Raw genomic sequence first — 23,764 nt, 5'->3', positions numbered from 1 at the left:
ACCAGCCAAGGGAGCCCAGACCACAGCCACTCCTGAAGACCAACAGATGTCATGGAGCCACTGATGATGCAGCACGGAGCCCCAACAGGGCCACAACACCCACCGCCACCACCCCCAGGATTGCCACCCCCGGACCGCCCCGCCAACCCCCGGACCACCACAGAGGCAGCGCAGACCAAGACAGCAGACCTTCTGAAAATGGACCAATCTCACAGACCCAACACCAGAGAATGTCATTGCCCACTACAGACTCAAAACGACAACCATCCAATGCACCCTGATCATCATTGCCCGGAGGCTGAAGGTACCAACCCAGCGGACAACCAACATCCCTCCGCAGACAAAGCTGCTGACTGTGCTGCACCTGTTGGCGTCTGGGACCTTCCAAACAACAATCGCCAGAGTCTGAGGAGTCTCACAGCCAGCCTTATCAAAGTTCATCACAACTGTCTTGGATGCCATCATCAGCTTGGTACCCCAGTACCCATACTCCCCCCACACTGCGCATGAACAGCTGGAGACCAAGCAAGGTGTCTATGCCATAGCTGGATTCCTGCACGTGTCAGGGGGCAATTGACTGCACACATGTCCTACTTGTGTCCCCTGGTGAAACTGCACACAATTACCCTAACAGAAAGCACACGCAATCCATCAATGTGCAGGCAACTGTGGCCCACCTGGGAATCACCACCAACATCGTCACCAACTACCCAGGCAGTGTGCATGATTCCTACTTCTACCGAAAGTCCATCATCAACCAGTGCTAACAGGATGGCACCCATGGAAATGCACTGCTCATTGGCAAGTACCAAATAAACACACCACACACCCCAACTCCACAATCAAGCAAATCACAACTCTGGGAATACACATGTTACAGACTCACATTCGACATGCCAAACAACATGCCCACCCACCCGACACGACAGCATAACTTACTGCAACAACCTGGGCTAGCCATGTACATGAGCCATCAACGGCATGGCACCTCAGCCGCACAATGGCGGAATGTGGGGAGAGGTGGGAACCAGGCATGTGCGACTGAGGCAAGTGACCCATGAATGAGAATGTACACAATGCCAAGTGTGGTGGAGATGTGCTGGACAGACTGCAGTATGCAGACCACAGACATATCCATGTCCACATGCACTGCTGGTGTATGGAGTGTAGTGGACAGTGGACACAACCATGTCACCCCAGGCAGAGGGGAAGATCCCAGAAATGTAGCCTGTGATATCCTCCCTGTAAGCGTTTGCGGAGTGGGATGGCCCGGCGTACGCCAAGCCAGCGTACGGGTGTGAATAAAAAACACGTACCTCTGGGCGGGGTTCTCTTTCAGAATGCCCAACGTGTCTGCCAGGGCGGTGCCTCCCAGCCCGAGCGGTGTTGCCTGCGAAACTGTGCGCCTGCTGCACCCCGGGCCGCTGGTCCCCGACCCGTCATGCCCGCCCCTGTGCAGCCAGACCTTACTGATCACCTGCCGACACAGGCGTGTGTCAAGGAGGGACCACCATGTGCCGGCGCAAGCCCCAAACCCGAGGCCCACGAGTTTAGCAGCCTCCTCAGACCATCACGGCCTCTGCGACACAGGCCCGCAGTACTCCTTTCTTATTGACATACTCCACCAGCCTACACAGCTGCCAGGTCAGTCACACATTTGGAACTGAGTCTTGATTTGTGTATGGCAGAGTTCATATAATTGAACACATGGAGAGGAGTAAGAGGAAGACGTGGTGCAGCCCTGAGGAAAAACGATCCCCGTTACGGAGGTGATCGAACACTGTTAACAACTGCTCTGGTCTCACTAACACTGTGCATCACAAGCCAACGGCACGTGGCTGTGGGCCCCTGCTGACTGCTGCCTCGGGCCTACACTGCGGTCGAGTAGGTCACACATTGGGAACTCAGTCTTGGTTTATTTATGGCAGCTTTTACTTCATTGTACTGGCCTCATCACAGACTGCATACCCCTAAGCTCCGGTGCCACTAAGTCTGTTCCCCGACAGCCATGGACACTTTCTGGTTGAACTTTGGTGGTGATTGAGTCTATGGACTGGAGGTTCTCTTCATCCTCATGTCGGTGATACTGATTTCTTGGCGAAAATGAGGCTGTACTATTCCACTCCTCATTATGCCGCTTCCGGATGGCTTCTATCCTCTGCATCATGCCCTGGAGGACACCTTCCACTGTCACCCGCAACCCTCCGCCACATTCACCTTGGACATCGATGAGGACCCGCTCAGCTCGTGTGGCACTGCACCGCAAGTCACCGTCCCGTGGCGGTGTGCCTGTGCCAGCCGCGTTGCATCCAGGGCTGCTAACTGTGCACCTCAAGCCAGGAACCCTGTCCGGTGAGATATTGGATGGCCTCTGAGACGATGGCCTTGGGGTCCTCAACGCCATGTGTCTGTGGCCCTGCACTGTCCGCTGCCTCCGGATTCAAATGCAGTCCACCAGGGCTCACACATCAAATCGAGTTCTGACTGGCCCGGACGTCGCATCACCGCAGGAGGCACACGCCACCACCACCCGTATCACCTCCAAATGCCAACTGCCAGAGTCGAAACAGCCATACTGGCAGACTAACAGAGTTGCTCACACCTGTTGTGGATGCCATCATCTGCCTGTTACCCTGCTCAACACTCCAGGTGCCACTGACTCAGTGCACTATGACTCATGGACCATCTCTAAATGAGTTGTGTGCTGTGGTGAGCTTATGCAGCAATGTCACCTCAGGCAGTGTGGGAGACCTGGGACGATGATGAGAAAGATGATGCATGTGTAACACACCCCACTGCAGCTGCATCAGGAATAACCCGAAGGGACACAATCCTAGACATTTTTTTCACATGAGCATGCTCATCTTTAGTGCCCCAACATCAGTGCACTTCTGTTTGCAGATTGAGTGACCTCTCTACTTGCTCCGGCTACCACCATGATGCTCCGCAGTTGTCTCTCTAATGCTGGTGTTTTCTGTTTCCATTTTTATGGTGTTTACTGTTCAAGTTATTGCCAGCACCAACCACTCAGTGCAGGCTGGCTTACACTCACCCCACACCCATCCAGCACAGGCGTCACTGTACATATGACCCTGCCAATAAAGGGGCCATGCGCACGTGCTCGTAGCCAGTTCCACATACTATCTGTGTGTGTCTGTGTGGTCATGATGTATGCATGAGGACCCCGGGGCCTAGAACATTACATTGTGCTGTGTACAGCGGACGCAACCATGTCACCGCTGGCAGCGGGTATGACCTTGGACATGTAGCTTTGTCGTCAACCACTCAATGCGTATGAGGTGTGGACTGGGCCGTTGTACGGAGGTCCAGCGTGGGAGTGTGAATGATGATTCCGGGGCTCTGGGCATGGTTCATTGCAGGAAATGTGCACATGCATGTGTATCTGTCGTGGTGTGGGTCTCCTTTGTGGGGTGTAGGTGGTCCTTGATAGGACTTGAACACCCACGTTTGTGATCTACTTCGGCTTCCATTAGCTCTGACCCCACCCGCACCTGTTCGGCCACCTCCTTTTCGCATTCTGACACCTGGCATTGGAATTAACCCTGGGCGTGGTGCTACGCTTCACTCACGGAGCATGCGTAGTTTGCACTACTACGCACTACGCAAAATGCACGTACCACAGTGCAAAAACGATGCTATCAACAATGCCCACAAATGCTTTGATAAAGCAATTTTACATGCTAAAAAGCATATGACCAATTCACAAAAGTGAACTGTGAATGAAAATCTTAGGCAATGAGAGAGGTGATGATTTTGGGGTCCCCTCTAACCTAGGGGGAGGACCAAGCAGATGCCTTGAACACAAAGAGCATATCATGCTGGTGAATGATTCAGTGGTGGTCCCTTCCTCCTAGGACCACCCCAAGCACAGTTATGGGCAAAAATACAATCCCAACCAAAGGCCCTGCAAAGTATTATGGGTCGAGATTAGCAAAGGACAGTGAATATTATAGTGTCCAATATCAAAATAATTCTACAAAGAGCTGCAGTTCAACTAGTCGTTACTAGATGCCCCTCACGAGTCAAATGCAAAAGCATTGAAATTATTATTACATCAAGCTGCAGTTCCACTAGTCATTACTAGATGTCCCTCATGAGTAAAATGCAAAAGCATTGAAACCCTATCATGAAGCTTTTGCATTTGACTTGTGAGGGACATCTAGTAACGACTAGTGGAACTGCAGCTTGATGTAATAATAATTTCAATGCTTTTGCATTTGACTCGTGAGGGACATCTAGTAACGACTAGTTGAACTGCAGCTCTTTGTAGAATTATTTTGATATTGGATACTATAATATTCACTGCTCACTGCTAATCTCGTCCCATAATGCTTTGTAAGGCCTTTAGTTGGGATTGTATTTTTGCCAATAACTGTGCTTGGGGTGGTCCTGAGAGGATGAGACCACCACCGAATCGTGCAAGAAGATGTGCTTTTTGTTTTCAAGGCATCTGCTTGGTTCTCTCCCTAGGTTAGGGAGGATCCCAAAATCATCACCTCTCTCACTGCTTGCTAATTTATCATTTTCACTTTTGTGAAATGACTATATGCATTTTAGCATATAACAACAGAGATACTTAATTTATCATATCTTGCTCTGTGCAAGATGCTCTTTGCAATTATTGTTTAGAGCAGACAAGCACACAGTGCTAACAGCTATGCAGTTTACGTAGCTGAGCGTAGTTCAAAGTGTTCTTTGCGTAGCTATGTGTAGAACTGCTATGCAAACTATGGCCAGGGGTAATTGGAATGCGATGTGTGCCTAGGTGAAGTGTTGGGAGCCAGCTGTGGTGGCGGGTGCTTCTTGCTGTGTGGTCTGTGCAGGGGCTGAGGTCTCCTTTGTGTAGCTTTACTGCCCTGCTCCTGGGGGTGGGTTGCCTAAGATGTCCATGGGCTGTTGTAGGGTGCCGGTGTTGAAGGTGTGGTGTTCCTCTCCAGCATCACTGATGAGTGGTCTGGTCTGCTCTGCTGGAGGTGTTGTTTGTCTTTCTGCAATGTGAAGGGCAGATGCATGTTGACATTGTGTTGACATGCATGTTGGCGCAGTGTTCTAGTTTACATGCAGACTGTATGACTATGTACATTGTGACTATTTGGGAGGTGCTGTATATTTGATGCCGGACAGTGGACATTTGGACTACATGACGGATTTGAGGTTGTACATGTGCATTTCCATCTCACAGTTTCCTGCTATGTTAGATGTGATTGGCCTGTTTCTGCGCATGAGCAGACCCAGTTGTATCCTCTGTTCTGCAGTGTCGGTGTTGCATTTTGTGCCACATTGTCGTAGGATGTGCTGTTATTGCTATGTGTGTGTGCTGCAGTGTGCCACGGGGATCAGGGACATGAACCTGGGTCATTGTGGGTGTGCAGTGTGCTACACATCTTTGTGCATGTGTGCCATTGTGCCCATCTCCCCCTGTCCCCCCAGGCCCTGGTCGTTACTCAGCCTGTTGATGTTGTGTCAGGTCCTATCGAGCTGTGTCTGGACTCCCAACCCCTTGCACCGTCTCCACCCTGATGACTGTGGCCTCCATTTCCTCCAGCTCCTCCTGTGGCGCAGGACTCCCACCTCCTGTCGCTGTTGCTGCCTTCCTGTTGGCAGCGGGTTTGTGCTTGGTTTGGCTTTTCACATCATGCCAGCGCCCCTTGTCCTCCTCCATACACCTCCACAACACTCCGACTGCATTCACCTTTGTCACTTTGACGTTCAGTGGGTGGTAGTGTTCTTTCACCTCCATGATGCTGATCTGGTTTTCCTGTGGACTGTACCCCGTCTGCCTCTTCCTGTTCTCCTTGGCCTTCCCCGACCACAAGGTTCCTTGCTGGTGGTCTCTGGGGCTTGTGGTCTTTGCGTTGGCCTCTACACTCGATCCGGGTGCATCCATGTGGCTACGCAGTTTATTTATTTTTTTGGTGTGTTTTTCTTGTTCTGCTTTTATAGTGCATTTTCCCACATGACGCGTGGGATTTGCAGGCCTGTTGCTGGTTATCGGTGATTTTGGTATCACGCTTGGCCTCATCGCAACTTTTTTCGTGTTCGTGTTTTGCATTTTTGCGGTGTCGCGTTGGTTTTAATGCGGTCATTTGACGCATTGTCGTGGGACTATCGCATGGTGCCGCCGTGTTGAGAATACCACATTAACACAGTGTTATTTTCCCGCTGTAGACTGCGATGTGAAGAGTTGCGTTAAGTTACTTTTGCGGTAGTTATCACACGTTCTTGAGAATATCCCCCAATATTTTTTATATATTGTTAGTCCAAAACATTTGCTGGATTAACGATGTATCAATCAATCAATCAGGTGTTTGTTAAGCGTGACTACTCACCCGTAAGGGTCTCAAGGCACTGGGGGGTGGGGGGTCGCAGGTTCCAGCCCATCAAGGAAGGGGGTCTGTCGAAGAGCCAGGTTTTGAGGTTTCTTGCAAAGAAGGGGAGTGATGTTTTCTGTCTGAGGTGGAGCGGAAGGTCGTTCGAGGCTCTGGCTGCGCAGAAGGAGAAGGAGTGGCCTCCCGAGCTGGTCTTTCTGGTGTGGAGGACAACGGCGTAGGAGAGCTGGGCTGATCATAGGGTCCTTTGGGGTGCGTGGAATTTGAGTCGGCTGTTCAGGTATGCTGGTCCGGTGTCGTGGAGGGACTTGTGAGCGTGGGTTAGCATCTTGAAGGTGACTCTAGCTTCGATGGGGATCCAGTGGGGTGTGAGCAGGTGCTGGGAGATGTGGCAGTGTCTTGGCAGGTTGAGGACCAGTCTTGCGGTGGCGTTTTGGCTGTTCTGTAGCTTGCGGGTGAGGTTTTTGTTTATTCCAGCATAGAGTGCATTGCCGTAGTCGAGCCTGCTGGTGAACAGGGCGTGAGTGATGGTCTTTTTGTGTTCGAGGGGGATCCATTTGAAGGTCTTACATAGGAGGCGGAGGGTGTGGAAGCAGGAGGATGAGACGGAGTTGATCTGGTGGTTCATTTTGAGCTCTGAGTCCAGGATGATTCCCAGGTTGCGTGCATGGTCCTTGGGGGTGGGTGGGCTTCCGAGGGCGTGGTGCTACCAGGTGTCGTTCCAGGCATTGGGGTTTGGGCCCATGATGAGTACTTCCATTTTCTTGGTGTTTAGTTGTAGGCAGCTGTTTTTCATCCATTTGGCGACGGATCCAGTTGAGGGCTTTGTCTTGGATCCCTGCGTCGTGGAGTCTGCGTATTAGGGTGTGGTAGGAGACTGTGTTGAACGCCGCTGAGAGGTCAAGGAGGATGAGGGGTGGCGGCAAGTGTGTCTGGACTTAAGTGGTGAACCATCTAGCTTTCTTGGCGTGGGTGTTGTTGTTTTTCTTGAGGGGGGCTATGGTGTTGGCGCTTTCGGAGATCCATCTGTGCAGGGTTCGGGCTGCAGTGTTGGGGTCGTAGTTTTCCACGATGGTTGGGGTGGAGTTGCTGAGTGATGAGGTTAGCTGGTCGTCTGTGATTCTGGTCCAGTTTCTTCGTGGGAGGAGGTGCTGATGTCTGTGGATGGTGGGTGTTCTGAAGGTGAAGTGGACGCATCGATGGTCAGTCCATGGGAGTTCGGTGGTGTGGCTGCAGGTGATGGAGTTTTGTGTTGTAAAGAGGGGGTCGAGGGTGTGTCCTGCTGAGTGCGTGGGTTAGGTCACGGTCTGGCAGAGTCCAATGTTGTGGAGGTTGTCCAGGAGGGATGTGGTGCTGGGATCCAGTTGGTTGTTGAGGTGGAAGTTGAGGTCTCCCAGTAGGATGTAGTTGGTGGATGCGATGGCATGCGGAGATATGATGTCCGTGATGGAGTTGGTGAAAAGTCCGCGGGGTCCTGGGGTTCGTAGATGAGTGTTCCTCGGAGGTTGGAGGTAGGGCTGGCCAGTATCTTGAAGTGAAGGTGTTCCATCAGGTCTGTGGGCTCATCGGGGAGTATGCTCAGGTGGAGGGTGCATTTGTGAACAATGGCGATTCCTCCTCCCGGGTGGGTGAGGCGGTCCTTCCTGGAGATCTTTTATCCTTGGGGAATGGCGATGGCAATGTCCGGTCCTAAGGTGGTGCTGGTCCAGGTTTCGGTAAAGAATGCTACGTCCAGGGTGGTGCTGTCGAGGAGGTCCCAGATTTCGGTGGCATGCTTGTGGAGGGATCGGACATTGAGGAGGATGCATGGCAGGGGCTTCGGTTTGGTTGTGTTCTTGCAGGCGGGTTGCGCTGGGTCCGTGGTCTTGGCGGTGCTGCAGGTGTGCCGGCAGCGGTGAGAGCTGAAGGGTCTGTGGGTGTCGGCTGGTGATGCTAGCTTGCAGTTGTTGTTCTGGCCTGGGTTGAGAGCATGGAGTGCCGTTGGGTCGTAGTGTTGGCGGTGCAGAGATCCAGGGTTCCTGGCACTGGTCACAGTCGGTTTGCAGACGGGTGCAGACAGGCTTTCTTTTGGCGCAGCTGCTGCACGGCCACGCAGTGACCGCCATTAAGTAGGGCTGAAAAAGGCAAAAGAAACAAGGCAAAAAGAGAGAGAAAAGAGCAAATAAAGCAGCAAAAGTGCAAGAAAGAGTGGAGGAAAGACACAGAGGACACAGAAGGAGAGTGAAAGGGGGAGATTGAGATGAGGGTAAAAAACGAGTGAAAAACGGAGGAAAGACACATAAGGAGAGTGAATGGGGGAGCTTGAAATGAGGGGATAACGACAGAACACAGAGGAAAGACCCAGAAGGAGAGTGAAGGGGGGATAGAAGTGAGGGGAAAAACGAGTGAAAAACTAGAGAAAAAGCAGAGCAAGAGAATGGAGACAGAGGTCCACTGGACCACCAGGGATGAGGCGCAGGTGAAACCTGCGGGTGAAGGAGGGCCTCGGACACCAACACTCGAGAGTGCAGGGGCTCGCGGGAAAGGCCTTAATGGTGGAGCTGCGAGGGAGGGAGAGCAATTTCACTGACAGTGATGTATCAGACTAGCATACTTGCAATCAACAATAAATAAGAGGCGGATCCAAAAAGAACTATGCAAAAGTAAAGTCATGGGTTGCCATTCAACAATATGTATCTTGAATCCCTTTTAGAGGTTACCTATATATTCATTGATTGAGAACATCATTGCAGTACTGAAACAAATTTTGCACTTTACAAAAAAAGGAGCAAAATGCTACAATTTGCATATTACTCAGTGCATGCACTGCCAATAAATATGCTAGGTGTGTATTGGCAACTCTTGCACTTTCAGAGTATTGCTGGTTCTGCAACCTTCTACTTGTGAACTATGCAGTCCCATCTATGACCGGCCAAATCAAGACATCCCTGATCAGTGGCATAATGAAAAATGATGCCCATCTCCCTGCAGAATGTGATGAGGGCCTCCCAGGCTCCTAATCTCACAGCTATCCATTGGCCCTGGATTAAATGGAGAGCCTCTGAAGAGTTGGGGCCCATGTCCCTGATAAGGAAAAAAGATGCACTAAGCATCCACAACCCCTGAGGACCCTTGTTTTTGACCACTCCTAAATGAGTAATATTTTGCCAAAAGAGAGGGTCTTGAGCTGTGGTCTGATGACCGCTGGGGTCCACAAAGCCCACTCGGGGGTCCGCAACTACTCAGAAAAGTAAATATTATTCACAGTCCCCTATTGGTGACTCAGACGGGCCCACCCTTTTTGTGCAATTTTATATAGCGCAAATTCGATCTGAAGGAATTGGAGCTTTACATGAGCACCAGTTACATTACACGAGGGCACATTCATTTTCTTTGGTAGGCACGAAGAGATTAAGTGATTTGCCCAGAATCACAGGATGTTGAGCCGACGCCGATGCTCGAACCTACTTCGCCATCTCCACGTCAACAGCTCTGGACGTTAGGCCACATCCTCTCCCTTTGTTCTTCTCTCCAACAATGAGATGCAAAAGCGCTACTGATCCTCAAATGCATCAGCAACCATGCAAAATGCACATGAATACATGCAAAGACCCCTTCGGGAATAAATCTATTCCTGGTTCTGATGTCTAAAAGTGTGCCTCACATTTCAAATCTGATCACTGACTCCCCTCTGTTTTTATTTTGTGCCTGATGTATTCACAACCTGGATTCCCATCCCCTATCTAATATTCATTTATATTTTCACACTCTCGGTGGTTTTACTCACACAGCCATCGAGTTCCTTTGCAAATATTCACAGCATCTTTACCAGTGGCAACATTCCCCGGGGGGATCTATTTTTGAATATTCATGAATGATGTTATGGAAGGTTTCCCTGGGGAGATGAGAGTCTGTAGTTTGCACATGCAGTGCTCGTTGAATAATGAGCATGGAACTGTGATCACACACCGCATATTATAAATGCACTTGGTTCTATTGTTAATTTGTGGCATTCTTTTAGGCGGAACATTAAGGAACAACATTATATTAGCAGCTGAGCTAGCGTTCGAAGGAAGCTTTCTTGCTAACGTGCATGTTTAAGTAGCAAACACCACTCCACAGTAATCCATGGCATGCTGCAACTCACAGATTTAAAAATTAAAAGTGTGAACACATGTAAGTGTATTTCAATATAGTTCGTTTAAATAATGCACCTTGATCTTAAAATGGTCAATTTGGTGTCTTAGTTAATGTATGCATGTTGGCTATAGGAGTGGTAAAAAAGTGATCCTAATACAGACACAACTGAGAGTTCCACCTGCCACACAGTTACATCAGGGACCGAATAATGATGGGGCCCTACTACCTTTAAGCACCTACACTGTGTTAGAGTCATGTTTTTGGACAGCACAGATTGGAAACAGTGTCTGTCTTTTTAAGAGCTCTGCTCTTTAAAATAATACACGAAAGGGGAGATTTACTAAGCTTTTGCACTGTGTTTGCGTCACAAAAGTAACGCAAAATGGCGCAAAATATTTTTTTCTAATTCACTTTCTAGGGCTAAACTTGCACTGGAAATTACGTAAAAGCAAAAGTAAAAGTAAAAATAATGCGAAGCAGTGCATAGCGCTACTTTGTATTACTTTGTGCCATGGGGGCGTGCCAAGGGAGGTGCATGGGTGCTCCCATGCAACCACCCAAGGTTTCTCACGCTAAACCCAATTTACTAAACACAGTAGATTGGGTTTAGCGTGAGAAAACTGCACCCTTTTTAACTAGGCATAAGGAAGGAGAAATGCTTTAATTTCTCCTTCCTTTTCCGACATTGCATGCGTACTGCACTGTGCAGCGCGCATACAAAGTGGGAAAAACTTTTCCTCGTGTCTAGGCATGGCATTGTGTACAGGAAGGCGATCCTTCCTGTACAAAACCTATGCTGGACTCACACACACACGCACCCTAGCGCTATGACACTAAGGTGTATGGGTGGCACATGTAAGCACCGGCTCAAGGGAAAGGGGAGGAGAGAGCCATATCTTTGAAAATATGGCGCTCTCCTTCTCCCTCCCTGACGCGCAGCGCGGTGCAGTTTAACGTGAAGTTTTCATAAATCTCCCCATGAGGGGCAGATTTACTGAAATCTCACGTAGAGCAGAAGTCAAAATAGCTGGGCTGCGTTGTACTGGAAGAAGAGAGCATGGCATATTTACCGAAATATGGCACTATCCTCCACTCTCCCTAGTGATGGCACTGAAATTAGCTACCCTGCGCCATGCACACACCTTTGCACCATAGTGCAAGGGTGTCTGCTTGATTCTAGCATAGGTTTTGTACTGGAAGGATAGCCTTCCAGTACCAAATGGTATGCTCAGACTAACTTTAAACCTTTTTCCAATTTGTATGCTGTGCAGAACACATACAAAGTCAGAAATGGAAGGAGAAATTAAAGTATTTCTCCTTCATAGCACCTTTTTGAAATGGGTGCTATTTTCTCGCCCTAAATCCTGTCTCCGTTTTTCAGTAAATAGGGTTTAGCGTCAGAAACCTTGGGTGGTTGTTTGGGAATGCCCATGCACCACTCATGGTACGCCCCCTTGCCGCTAAGTAATGTTCTACTTTTGAGTGTTTAGTAGTACTAAAGAAGTTTAGCACTGGAAAGTAAATTAGTATAAACAGATTTAGCGTCGATTTGCATCACGTTTGTGACGCAAACACGGCATTAAATCTTCGTAAACAGACCCCTAACTGAGAAATATTGGTTTAAATTAATGGCCTTTAACCCCTGAAGATATATAAAAACAGGTGTTCTGCTTTTCACTGTGGTGGCGGAGCCCATAAGGATACGCCCTTGCTGTTGTAGTATCACATTTCTTACCCGAGCACATTTTGCAAGGTTAAATTTAGTGGAGTTAATGTGAGAAGAATATTGCACATTTGATTTATGTAGCTCATAAGGGAGAACGCGTTCAGTATTACCATGAAATAGTCCATAACACACAAGGGAGCACAGCCAGCAGTATTGGTATTTATCGAGTGGACAATAAGTTTGAGAACCTTAATGGTGAATAGAAAGCTATCTTTTACTTAGATGATCTCCGCAAGGTTCAAATGCAAAAACTGGCTCAGAATTCAAATGTTGATTGGTAATGCAAATTAACGCGTTCAAAAGGGTACCAACTTAATTTGCTTTCCCTAACATATGGTAATTTAGATTTTCTACCTCTCTGTTTGCAGATGTGATTACATTGTTTATTGAAAGTGGCAAGTTAACAGCATTGAGGAATACAATGTCACTCTGCATAAATGCCATGCCAGTTAAAATAAATGCAGCCTAATAAACATTTTATTTGGAACTGGTATGCTAATCAATATTCATTCTTCGATTTATTATTACGGTGCAAAGGTTATATCCCACGCTATCACCATAGCACAGACAACAGCCAAACTAAGGTGAAATGAGCTGCTTCCTGCCTCTCACATTGCAGGTTACAGTGACCTCACAGTGATCTGGCAATAAATTTAAAGACATTAAATTTAGTTTGATCTTACTGTACTGTTTTAACTGTATGTGTCCTATCAGTAAGGACCCCGAGCCTACACAGGCATTAACGAACCTCAAGGATCCAGGCAATTATAGGACTCCATGACACCTCTTGACCAAGGAACCTTAAAGTTCACCAGGTGGTAATGAACAGGCTGCAATGGTCCTCAGTGGTTCCATAAAATATTAAACATAAATATTGACGTGAGGCAGAAAAAATATCAATTGCCCTGGGCTAATGAACATTGATAACTCCAGGCATGAATTAACATTTGCAAGAGGCACGCTCTCATCCAGAACTCTCCTTCCAAGCCAACAAAGTGCGTATATATTCTGGACTATACCAAAGAAGTATAATGACAGTGTGGTTCCTATGCTGCAGCCAAGCAAAAGCTTCAGGGCCTTTATCTTCCCTATAGATTGCTGTTTGCAGCCCATCTTAGAGTAGTCTACAACAACAAAAGTAATTTTTTCAAGACTCCGGAGGCAGCATGGACATTAATTACAGTGGAACAGCCAACCCATAGCTTGTCTACCTCTCCATTCTTCACTCTGTGACTGAGAGGGCAGGCATCATTCAACATGAAATCCAAGCCACAGACGCGGTGCACTAATTCCTGAAGAGGATGCAACGTCAAAAGGGCAGCCTTGCCATCACCCACCTCGGCCGCATGGGACCGGGTCCCCTGCATCTGCCTCTTCACCTCCTGTGGTGTTGGACCCAACTTCTAACCATGATGACTCTTATAAATGGCCCACCACCCCACCCACTGCTCATGCAGAGGACACGGACGTTTCACTGAGCCCCACGCTCTGAAGGAGTAACCACCTTGGTCATTGTTTGGCACTCGCAAATTATACTTGAGTCCTCAACTATGCTCTTGATCCTGCAACATGGAGGTGTCCACCACTCTATTCCAGAGTTCAAACTGTGTTCTATTTTGGTTTTCACTTACAGGGCGACATATGCTATCAGGGACGAAGTATGGTAAGGGGGGGTTGTTGGCCTGGTTTCTTCAAGACAAGGCCTATGAACGAGCACTGGGGGAGCAAGTTAAGACTTATTTCCAGCTTAATGATGGTACTGTTCAGTCACCTGGCATGTTATGGCTGGCCTGCAAGGCCACTATTAGAGGTTATGCCAAGGGATACCTTAAAAAGAAGAGCCAAGCCTGGGGTGAACACCTTTGCCGATTAGAGGCCCAAGCCCTTCACCTCAAAGGAGCAACAAGCGCGAACAGCCGGCATGATGTATCCCGGCAGCTCGGACTCCTATGGGAGGAAATCCATCATATTTCCATCGAAACTGCAAAACACATGTGGAGAACCTCACACCCAGGGTTTAAGGATGGGCTGAGTAAAAACAGCAAACTCCTCTACTGGTTTGCTTTTTGTCTCCTAGCGAACCAGATAATACCAGAAGTAATAGATACCCGGGCCACAATCATTGCACCCCACCGGTATCGTGCAGATCTTTGCCGAGTACTATCAACGTCTCTATATGGCAGCCTTGTCTTTGGAACCTGAGGCAGACTCCCACCTTCTACTGGAGGTGCCACTCTCACAACTTTCCCACACCAAAACCCAGCTGCTCTACCAACGTATATCGTTTGAAGAGATAGAAGCAGCAATTTCAGCTGTGGCCACAGGGAAGACTACAGACCCTGACGGGTTCCCTGAAGAGTAATATTTGGCATTTAAAGACATCTTGGTGTCCTGGTTCCACACTTTATTTGAGGAGGTGGCAAAGAAGGGCACCTTCCCCTCCGATCTTGATGTGGCCACAATCATAGTTATTTTAAAAATGCAACCCCACCACCCTCCAGTTCTGATTTTCACCTGATCTCACTCATCAATAATAAAGTAAAGTAAAGATCTATACACAATATTGGGTACCTGCATTAGACCTGTGCTTAATAGCCTTATTCACCCTGACCAATGCAGCTTTCTGCCCCACTGTAGCACGCAACACTGCCTTTGACCCCTCCACGTTGCATTGGCCCTCCTGTCGCACAGCCTGGCCTTACTACTTATAGATTTTGAAAATGCCTTTGATACTGTGGACTGTCGATACTTGGAAAAGCTATTATCAAAGGTGGGTTTTGGTCCGTGTTTCCGCAGACTCATCAACGTGCTCTATTCTAACCCTACAGCTAGAGTTCTAATGAGCGGTGTCATCCATGACATCTTTCCCATCTGTAGAGGGACACGGCAAGGTTCTCCTCATTCCCCCCTCCTCCTTGCCATGGCAATTGAACTGCCTGCCCGCTTCATTAGATGCAATGCCCAGATATGGAGATGGCAATGGGAGGGCACTCATGAAGACCACATCGCACTCTATGTGGAAGAGGTCCTTCTTTCCCTGGCAGATTCCGTGACAACAGGTTCTTGGTTCCTCTGAGTTCTCCAGCTCTTTGGCGAGGCATTGGGTTTATGAGTTATCCCCGCCAAGTCATTTTTAGTACCCTTGCAAGACTCCCATGACTACGTGGCATGGCAATTTGACATCCCGGTCCGGCATTACAGTTTCCACTACCTGGGAATGTGGGTAAAGCTCAATCCAGAGCTCACTTGGTCCCTTAACCTTACTGCATTGACCAATAGAAACAAAGGAGAATCTCAGTTGATGGCAAACGTTAACACCGAACCCAATGTGCAGTATAGTCCTATATAAAAAGCTGATTCTTCCTTAATTTCTATACATATAACAGAACCTCCCACTTCACCTGCCATGCCATTGATGTCAAACTTTAGACAAGTTTCCTACAGTATTTCTTTGGGGTAATTCCAGGCCCCACTTGGCTCTGTCAACGGGCCCCCCTATGACGGGGGCCTGCGGATGACCAATCTTTTCTATTACTACCTGGCAGCGCAACACCTGGTGATCAATGACTGGTTCTCAGGGGGTGGAGAGATCCGGTATACCAACTAGAACTTACATCCCTAGGGTTCCTCCGGGTCCAGGCGAAGCTATACGGCTCCCCGATCCCTAACTCCATCCCAACTGTGACCCGAGCATTCTTTCTCGCATGGCACTATGCCAAACTCACTTGAACACTAAACTTACACTCCAAACACCCCTATGGTATGGCACCTGGTTGAGGGAGGTGGCCACACTGGAGGGCTTCAGGCAATGGGATCTTATCTGTCAACAAAAGGAGGGATAGATGGGTAAGTTTAACGAGGTCCAGTGTACATACCCAAGCGACTAGTAAGACAAAAAGGGTACAGAGTTCCTCAGGTCAGTTAAGAACAAATAGTGATTTCAGCAAAAAGTTTCGTCTGTCATGAAAAAAGGGGGGGAGACCCTTTAGTTGGAACTAGGGCCCTCACACACCCAGCAAGCTAGGTGTCATGCTTCATCATTTGAGCCTGCCCCTCGTCAGGTCGGCGCTGCAATTCCTGACGGGTTCCCAATTTTGGGGCTCTTTGGCGGGGATCTTCTGTTCCTGCCGAAGGGTGCTGTGGGGGTAAGGGGCCCTAGAATGTGTAGATGTGGTGTACGGATAAAATAGGTACTGTTAGTCCACAGGAAATGTGTTTAATAAAGTGGTAAACAGCCTAGTTAAAAAGAAAATGAGGTGGGGATAGCTACTAGTAATTATGATGCTAGTTGTGTATGCCCTACTCTCAGAAGGATCAACATGTTTCTTGCCCTTTAAGCCAGTAATTGGTCACGGCAATTCGTCAGGATCAGGAAAACATAAACTATCTACAACAAGGTATGTGTGTTTTACATACCCGAAAGGTGCTCAGGAGTCACCTATGGAAACATTGGAGACAGAAAACACATGACAAAACTGTAAAGATAAACAATACATACATAACAACTTCAGCTGAAATCATCGAGAGTCTCATAGGGTGAAGCTCTCAGGGTGAGTACTGGAAGGTCTCGAAGGACAGAATAAATCAAAAGACAGGACTGGGGGCGGAGACAGAGCGGAGGTTGTAAACTCACCTCTTGCGTTAGCAAGGCAATCTTGCAGCAGTCTCCGGCGGGTAAAAAAGGACTCCTAACGTGGGTCCTGAAGTAAAAAACCGGGAGGAGCAATTAAGAAACCAGGGAGGGACGAAATTAAAAAGTGACATGGTCAGCCCGGCAATCCATGCGGTAAGAGCAGTGTCGGAGGGTAATGACAGCCTTGAATATCAAAAGATGCTAACATGAGCGATTAGGTGTGCAGCCATGGTGACCATCATGCTCAGGGGCCAGGGTGTATCGCCGCCCAAAAGTAGTCAATGAGGTCAGTAACGGGTTGCCACGAGAGACTCAAGAGCAAAGTAGGGGGCGACCGCCATCGCCCCTGGTAGAGGATGGGTCAGAGCAGGACGTACTCGCTCAAGCTGCCAATGAAGTCATGGAGGCGTCACAAATCCCCCTTTAAAAATACTCAAACTCACCTTATGGAAGACGGCTTGGATGAACCCTGATGCACTCACCTGCGTCAAACGACGCGTGGGATGGAAGACCTACCCCTACCGCCGGACCTGGGATGGGTTCCGAACGGAGTCGGTGTTCGCCAGATAAGGATATCGGGAGGTGTGGAATGTGTCACATGACTAAGGTAATCACAAGCCCATTGGTCGGGGAGTGTAAAGCGGGTCAGCCATGTTGGAACAGGTAGAGAGAGCAACCATCCATATCCGGTATGACTCGGGAAATGATACTCAGTGGGTTGGTGTGCTCACAGGGATTGGTTACCAGAGCGGTTGTATCAATCCCATTGGTTGGGGATAGAGGGGCGGCCATGTTAGAGCAGGTGGTGTGGGGAAACTATCGGCATCCGGTCTGAATCAGGAAATGATTCTTCGTGGGTTGATTTACTCACAGAGTTGGTTGCCATGGCGATATAATTAAAGACAGGCAACGGGTAGGTGGCCAGACTAAATGCCACGGGTAACACATGGGAATGTGGAAAAATAATAAAAGCGGTAGTGATGGGGTTCGCGGGGGCCGTGATGAAGTATCAAAGTCCCACAAAATTGTACGGGGATGTAACCCGTGAATGGGGGTCTAAAAACAGAGCGGCAACCATCCGCATCGGGGACCGGCACATAAAAACACACAGAGGGAGGCACATAAAAAGAAATAGGATACCAATATAGTGTATCTATTTTTAAAGCAGTGGAAAAGAGATCTAGATGGTTCGTGATCTGTTAAAAAGGTGTATTTTCAGAGAACATCACTGCTAAGGATTAAGGATCCGCATCCAAGTTAACAGGTATGGCCAAGGTGGTCGTAGGCGTAACAAGGACACGTAGTGAATTCCGGAAGGGTCACAGGTCCTACCAAGGAGCATGTTTACCTAATGAGTGTGGACCATGGGATGTCGTCGTTAAGACCAGTCAGGTGTGAAGATATTCTAAGGACCCATCTTTGCTCAAGTTTAAACAATGCATTTTGGGACATCTGAGGGTGTGCTTCTAGGACCAACCAGTTGATGGAATCTGTCTGGTGTTGCATCGTTTTAAAATGGGTGTAGAGTTTGGTGGTCACTTTCTGACATCGAATGTTACTCTTATGTTCCATAATCCTGGTCTTTACCATGCGGGTTGTCATGCCTACGCATACCAACTCACACGGACACCTGATCATATATATGCAGTTCTTAGTGTTGCAATTCGTGTGTCTATTTAGTGTCCAGTGGAAGTTATTCGTAAAAGTTATGTCCTTGTAGGTGTTAGTCAGTTTGCACACTACACATGAACCGCATGGGAAATGGCCCTTTACCGGTGGAAGCTCCCATATCGTCCTTTGTGGACCAATGGTGTGTGGTCTAGGTCTAGTGTGGACAAGTAGATCTTTGATGTTTTGTGTGCGTCTGTAGGCAAATCTGGGTTTGGGTATGCTAAGATTCCCTTTATCTAGAATACCCCAGTTGTTCAAAATGATCTTTCTGATCCTGCTTGAATCAGATGTAAAAGACGTGACACAGGTCAGAACATCGGTATCGGGTTTGGTGTGTGTTACCAGTAGTGTCTCCCGTGGGTTGTTCCTGGCCCTTTTCATAGAATTACCGACACATCTAGGTGGATAACCCCTAGCCCGCAGATTTGATGCTAATAACTTGGCTTCTGAGTTATAGTCTGTTAGCTGAGTGCAATTACGTCTGATGCATAGGAATTGCCCAACGGGCAGGTTGTCCCTCAATGCTTTGGGGTGGTGGCTATCATAACGTAAAAGACTATTGCGGTCAGTGGGTTTCTTGTACAGTGTGGTGGTTAGGGTGCCTTCAGAAAGAGTGATGTTCAGGTCCAGGAATGGTACCGAATGTTCTGATATAGTGTGGGAGAACTTCAGGAACTCATTCTGCTCATTAATCCACTGTATGAAATTCATACACTCAGTATGTGTGCCATGCCAAAAGACGAGTATATCGTCTATAAACCGTTTCCAAACAAAGATGTTGTCATGGAAAGGGTTAGACGTACCAGAGATCACATTCTTCTCAAAATCAGCCATATAGAGGCACGCTACACTGGGAGCAAAGGTACTACCCATAGATGTGCCTTGGCTCTGGTGGTATAGTTGTTTGTTAAATTCAAAGAAGTTTTCAGTGAGAGCCAAGGTAGCACAGTCAATGATAAAGGTGACTGGTGTGGGTGATGACCAGTCTAGTGCCCGTAGTGTTGACTCAATAACAGCCAGAGAGGCCCTCTGGGGGATGTTGGTGTAGAGGGCCTCCACATCCAAGGTCAGAAGATAGTTAATGGGACTAGTGTCTGGAAAGTCATCAATGATTTTGAGGACATCAGTGGTGTCCTTGATGAATGAGGGTATGTCACGTACCAATGGTTGCAAAAAGTGATCACAAAATTTTGACAGAGGTTCGAGGAGCGAGCCAATGCCGGATACAATCGGTCGTCCTGGAACCGGAGTCGTGCCCTTATGTATTTTCGGGAGGGTATAGAAAAAGGGGATCCTAGGTTCCCGAGTTATCAGGAAATCTGCCTCTTTGTGGGTAATCCAGCCATTGGCTTCTGCTTCATAAACCATAGTGCAGATGGTGGTCTTGAGACGAGGAGTTGGGTCAGACGCTATGGGAGTATAATATCTCTCATTTGTGAGTTGGCGTCTGCATTCAATCTCGTAGTCTGTTGTAGACTGGATTACGATCGCACCGCCCTTGTCCGCCTGTTTAATAGTAATCGTGGAATCCTCAGAGAGGTTTTTCAAGAGCAGGGTTTCATGCCCAGTCAAATTATGGTAAGGCGCCTCCCTGTGGGGTGAATTTAGCTCTTTCAACACCGCTTTCTCAAATGTAAGAATCTCCACAGGAACCATGTTATTTTGTGGAGTGAATGTGGAGGGGTTTCTTAATCCAGAATCTATAACCTCGTTGTGAGGTTGGTCCTGAAAGAAGGCTTTGAGGCGTATCTTCCGAAAAAGACTGTGGATTTCGCAGTGATCCCTGAATCTGTCTACCCTTGGGGTGGGGACAAAACCAAGGCCTTTCTGTAGTAGTGACTTCTCAGGAGCAGTGAGGACCCTATGTGAGAGGTTCACTACTAGTTCCTCTTGTCCCTCGTTCTGCTCCTGGTGTCCATGCCGCTGGTCGGTGGTTCTTGCCAGTGGACCTGTTTCTGTGCGCCTCTTCTGTTGCGCCCTCTTCCTCTGCCCCAGCCTCTTCCTAAAAAAGGCTGGCTGTTGCCATTGAAAACCTGGGGGGGGCAATGTTGGTATTGAGGAAACTGCCAGTATGGTAGTGGTGGGAGAGGACCTTGAAAACTAGGGGGGACTATGGGATCTTATCGGCATAACACAACTGGGCGATATTTGGTCTGGGACTCACATATGTACCTTTCAAGAGTTGGACACATATTCCATTAACTCCACCAACTTTTACAAATATTTACAACTTAGACATGCACTCACCATCCATGTCCCCAGTAACACCTCTATCCCAGAGTTCAGCCCACTGGAAGCTAAACTCCTGATGGGTGCACTTGGGAAAGGAGGTGTATCCCAGATCTATTGATCTCTCATTTGCAATTCACCTGACACACTAGATCACCTTCAGACATGCTGGAAATTATGGCAGGGCCCCTTAGAAGATGACAATTGGTGTGATGCAAATATGGTCCCTCGAGTCATAACCATTTAGTCCAAATAGGGGTTAATTCAAACTTACTCTCTCTACTGTGCATACCTTACTCCAGCCAGACTGCAGCAAGCCAGTTTCATTCCAAGCCCTGATTTCCCGTGCTGTGCAGAGGCCCCCATAATCATTTACCATATGGCATGGTCATGTACATTTATACAAAAATACTAGACAGACATAGTGACTGAACTCAGCGCTTTGTTGGGGTGGGGTGGGATGTTCCGCACACTTGTTTAGGGGTTTTGGAGGGCTGCAGGGCTTCCCAGGCAGACAGAGCATTCATGGGCACAACTACTATCGTAGCAAAATGGGACATTGCAACCAAGTGGAAAAACCCCACACACAGCTTCACAGTGGCCCAAAGGACAAGACTGGTGCGCGATGCAGGAGAAATCTGTGTATGAGCCGAGAGGTTGTCCAGACAAATATGAAAAAATGTGGGGTAAATGGTGGGGTCAAGTGTGTTGATTGGAGTGACACTATACCTTTATTTTTCCTTACTACCGTCTTTCACTTGTAAATCTCATCGATTTATCACTGATGCTACTTGCTTGTCATATACAAGGTATGAATGGTAATGTGCCTCATTGTACTCTGAGTAGTCGTATTACTGTTCATAAACTTAATAAAGTTGGTTATCCCTCCAAAAATATTGGTACCAGGCAGTAATGACAAACAATGGTTTCAGGCAGTAAAGGGCAATAATGTACCCAAGGAGCAGTACTTGTTTAAGGCCCAGGCAATATTGAACATCAATGTCAGCAGAACTGCTGAGCAGTAATTGCCCTAGTCAACAATGAACATTATTGGCAGCTGGCATTTACAGTTTAGAATAATTTTAAAAAGGGAATTTCCTTTTTGTTTTAAAAAAGCACTACTAAAGGTGGTGAACTATGATGGTTCTCAAATTACAATTTTGAGAATGCCGTGTTTAGCCCTCTCAACAGTGAGTTTCATAATCCCTTCTTGTGTTCACAAACATCAAAGACGTTTAAAAAATAATAAAGCATTTTTTTCTTTTTAATTTTTGGTGATCTCAATAAAGTCATCTCCAGCTTTTTGTCACAGACAGCATTGTCTACACTACTACAGAGAGTCAGATAGCTTTCCTCTCAATTGTGATTCGCTGCTCATTATGGGATGGCATCTTCCCTATTGTGACCTGATTCACAACGACAAACTCATACATTTGTGTAAGTTTTGTTTTTTTCAGAATTCACAAAACTGCAATTTTATATTGGCTTCACGGCTCTGGAGACTTCACAGTCGGGCGGAAAACTCCGCACATAAAAAGATGGGACATACCTATCTTTGTATGTGAGGATGGGGCATACCTATGTATGTGCGGAGTTCTCCACCCGACCTCGGAATATCCGCAGTTGTGGAGTTACTATTAAATTGCGGCTACGCTTCAGGGATATGATAAACACGTTTCCTGGAGTGTATCTTCTTTATCTTTTATTTTTATGGGATTATGTGTATCCTTCCACTACTGACCATATGAAACTATATCCTCTTTATCTTCTATTGTTTTTACTTGTTATTTAGCATTCTAGGGGAGTGCATGTTCTGCTCATTGCTAGAATAGCTCCCTTGCACTCATTCCCTCTCTCTTACATCACCAGCACTCTCTCCTGCTCACCATGTCCTTTTACATTTGCTCCCTAAAATAGTCTCCCTCTTGTGTTCTCACTCGATGGTGTCTCCAATTGCCAATTCACACAATGCAGTCTAAAGCTACTCTATAGTATTAGTTGAGATGCAAGATTGGAGCATATTTGAACACTCAGAATACCACTATATTAAGCAGTTTTTTTTAGAATGTGCTGTAAATACCATTGAGTTAAATATAACATTGTCAGTTGATCACCTCTGAAAACGGCGGGGGTAGCAGGATTGCACACCACCATAGTTTATTAGCTTTTTCATTGGATCTACACTTTAGGAGGGTTGGCAATTGTGTTGTCGAGAGAGGTGCAACCTGAATCCTTTGGGTTCAGTAATTGAACCGTTTCCTGTTGGTCTTAGTAAATATATCATTGTACTTGTCATGGTCACACTGAGGTGCCACAACAAAGAGCGTACAAACATGCAAAACGCAGCTTAGGAAAGCACGTACACATGATCCAGTGTGTTTCCACACATTAAATTGTGCCTTTTAGTTGCAGCTCACACAAACACAGAGGTAGCTAAGCCACAACTGGAAGGGCCGTGAATGAAGAGCCTGTTTGGTCTGCAAGTAGACGCTAGAATGCCAATCAGCCAGTTTTTAATATTTTGTCCCATTTCTTCCATTCACTTGGGAGACAACAGGGGGTCTGGGTACTAATGATCACACTCTGAGCTTCAAAGGGCGTGGCTGTACATTATGAAACTTTCGCACCCACTTCACTGAAAATCTAGGTTAATGCATCTTACACTTCCAAATCATCCTTTGATCTGACAGAACTGAATCACTGGTCATCCAGGATGACTTAAACATCGGAATTCATAGAGATCGTTTAACAATAAAATACTTTTGATAATTGGAAAGAGTCTCCTGCAAAAATGTAGTAACTATAGGCTTCAAGACCCCTCGCCTTTATATTTTTCTTGTTTGTTCTATGTTTTTAAAAAAATTATTTCTCTACTTTTTAAAGGGAAAGTTAATGTTTTGCTTGGGGCACTGGATAACAAAATTTGCGTGTGCGGTCAACTATTTTTCTGGGGCAATGTATTTGTGAAACCTTCTCTAGTCCTTCCTCTTAAAATGCAAATATGGACGCCTTAGATGGCGTCTGAACTAATTTAAC

Source organism: Triturus cristatus, chromosome 7, assembly GCF_964204655.1.
Source record: "Triturus cristatus chromosome 7, aTriCri1.1, whole genome shotgun sequence".
In the NCBI taxonomy this organism is placed as follows: Eukaryota; Metazoa; Chordata; class Amphibia; order Caudata; family Salamandridae; genus Triturus; species Triturus cristatus.
The sequence above is the reverse complement of the archived record's forward strand: the minus strand, read 5'-3'. Positions refer to the sequence as shown.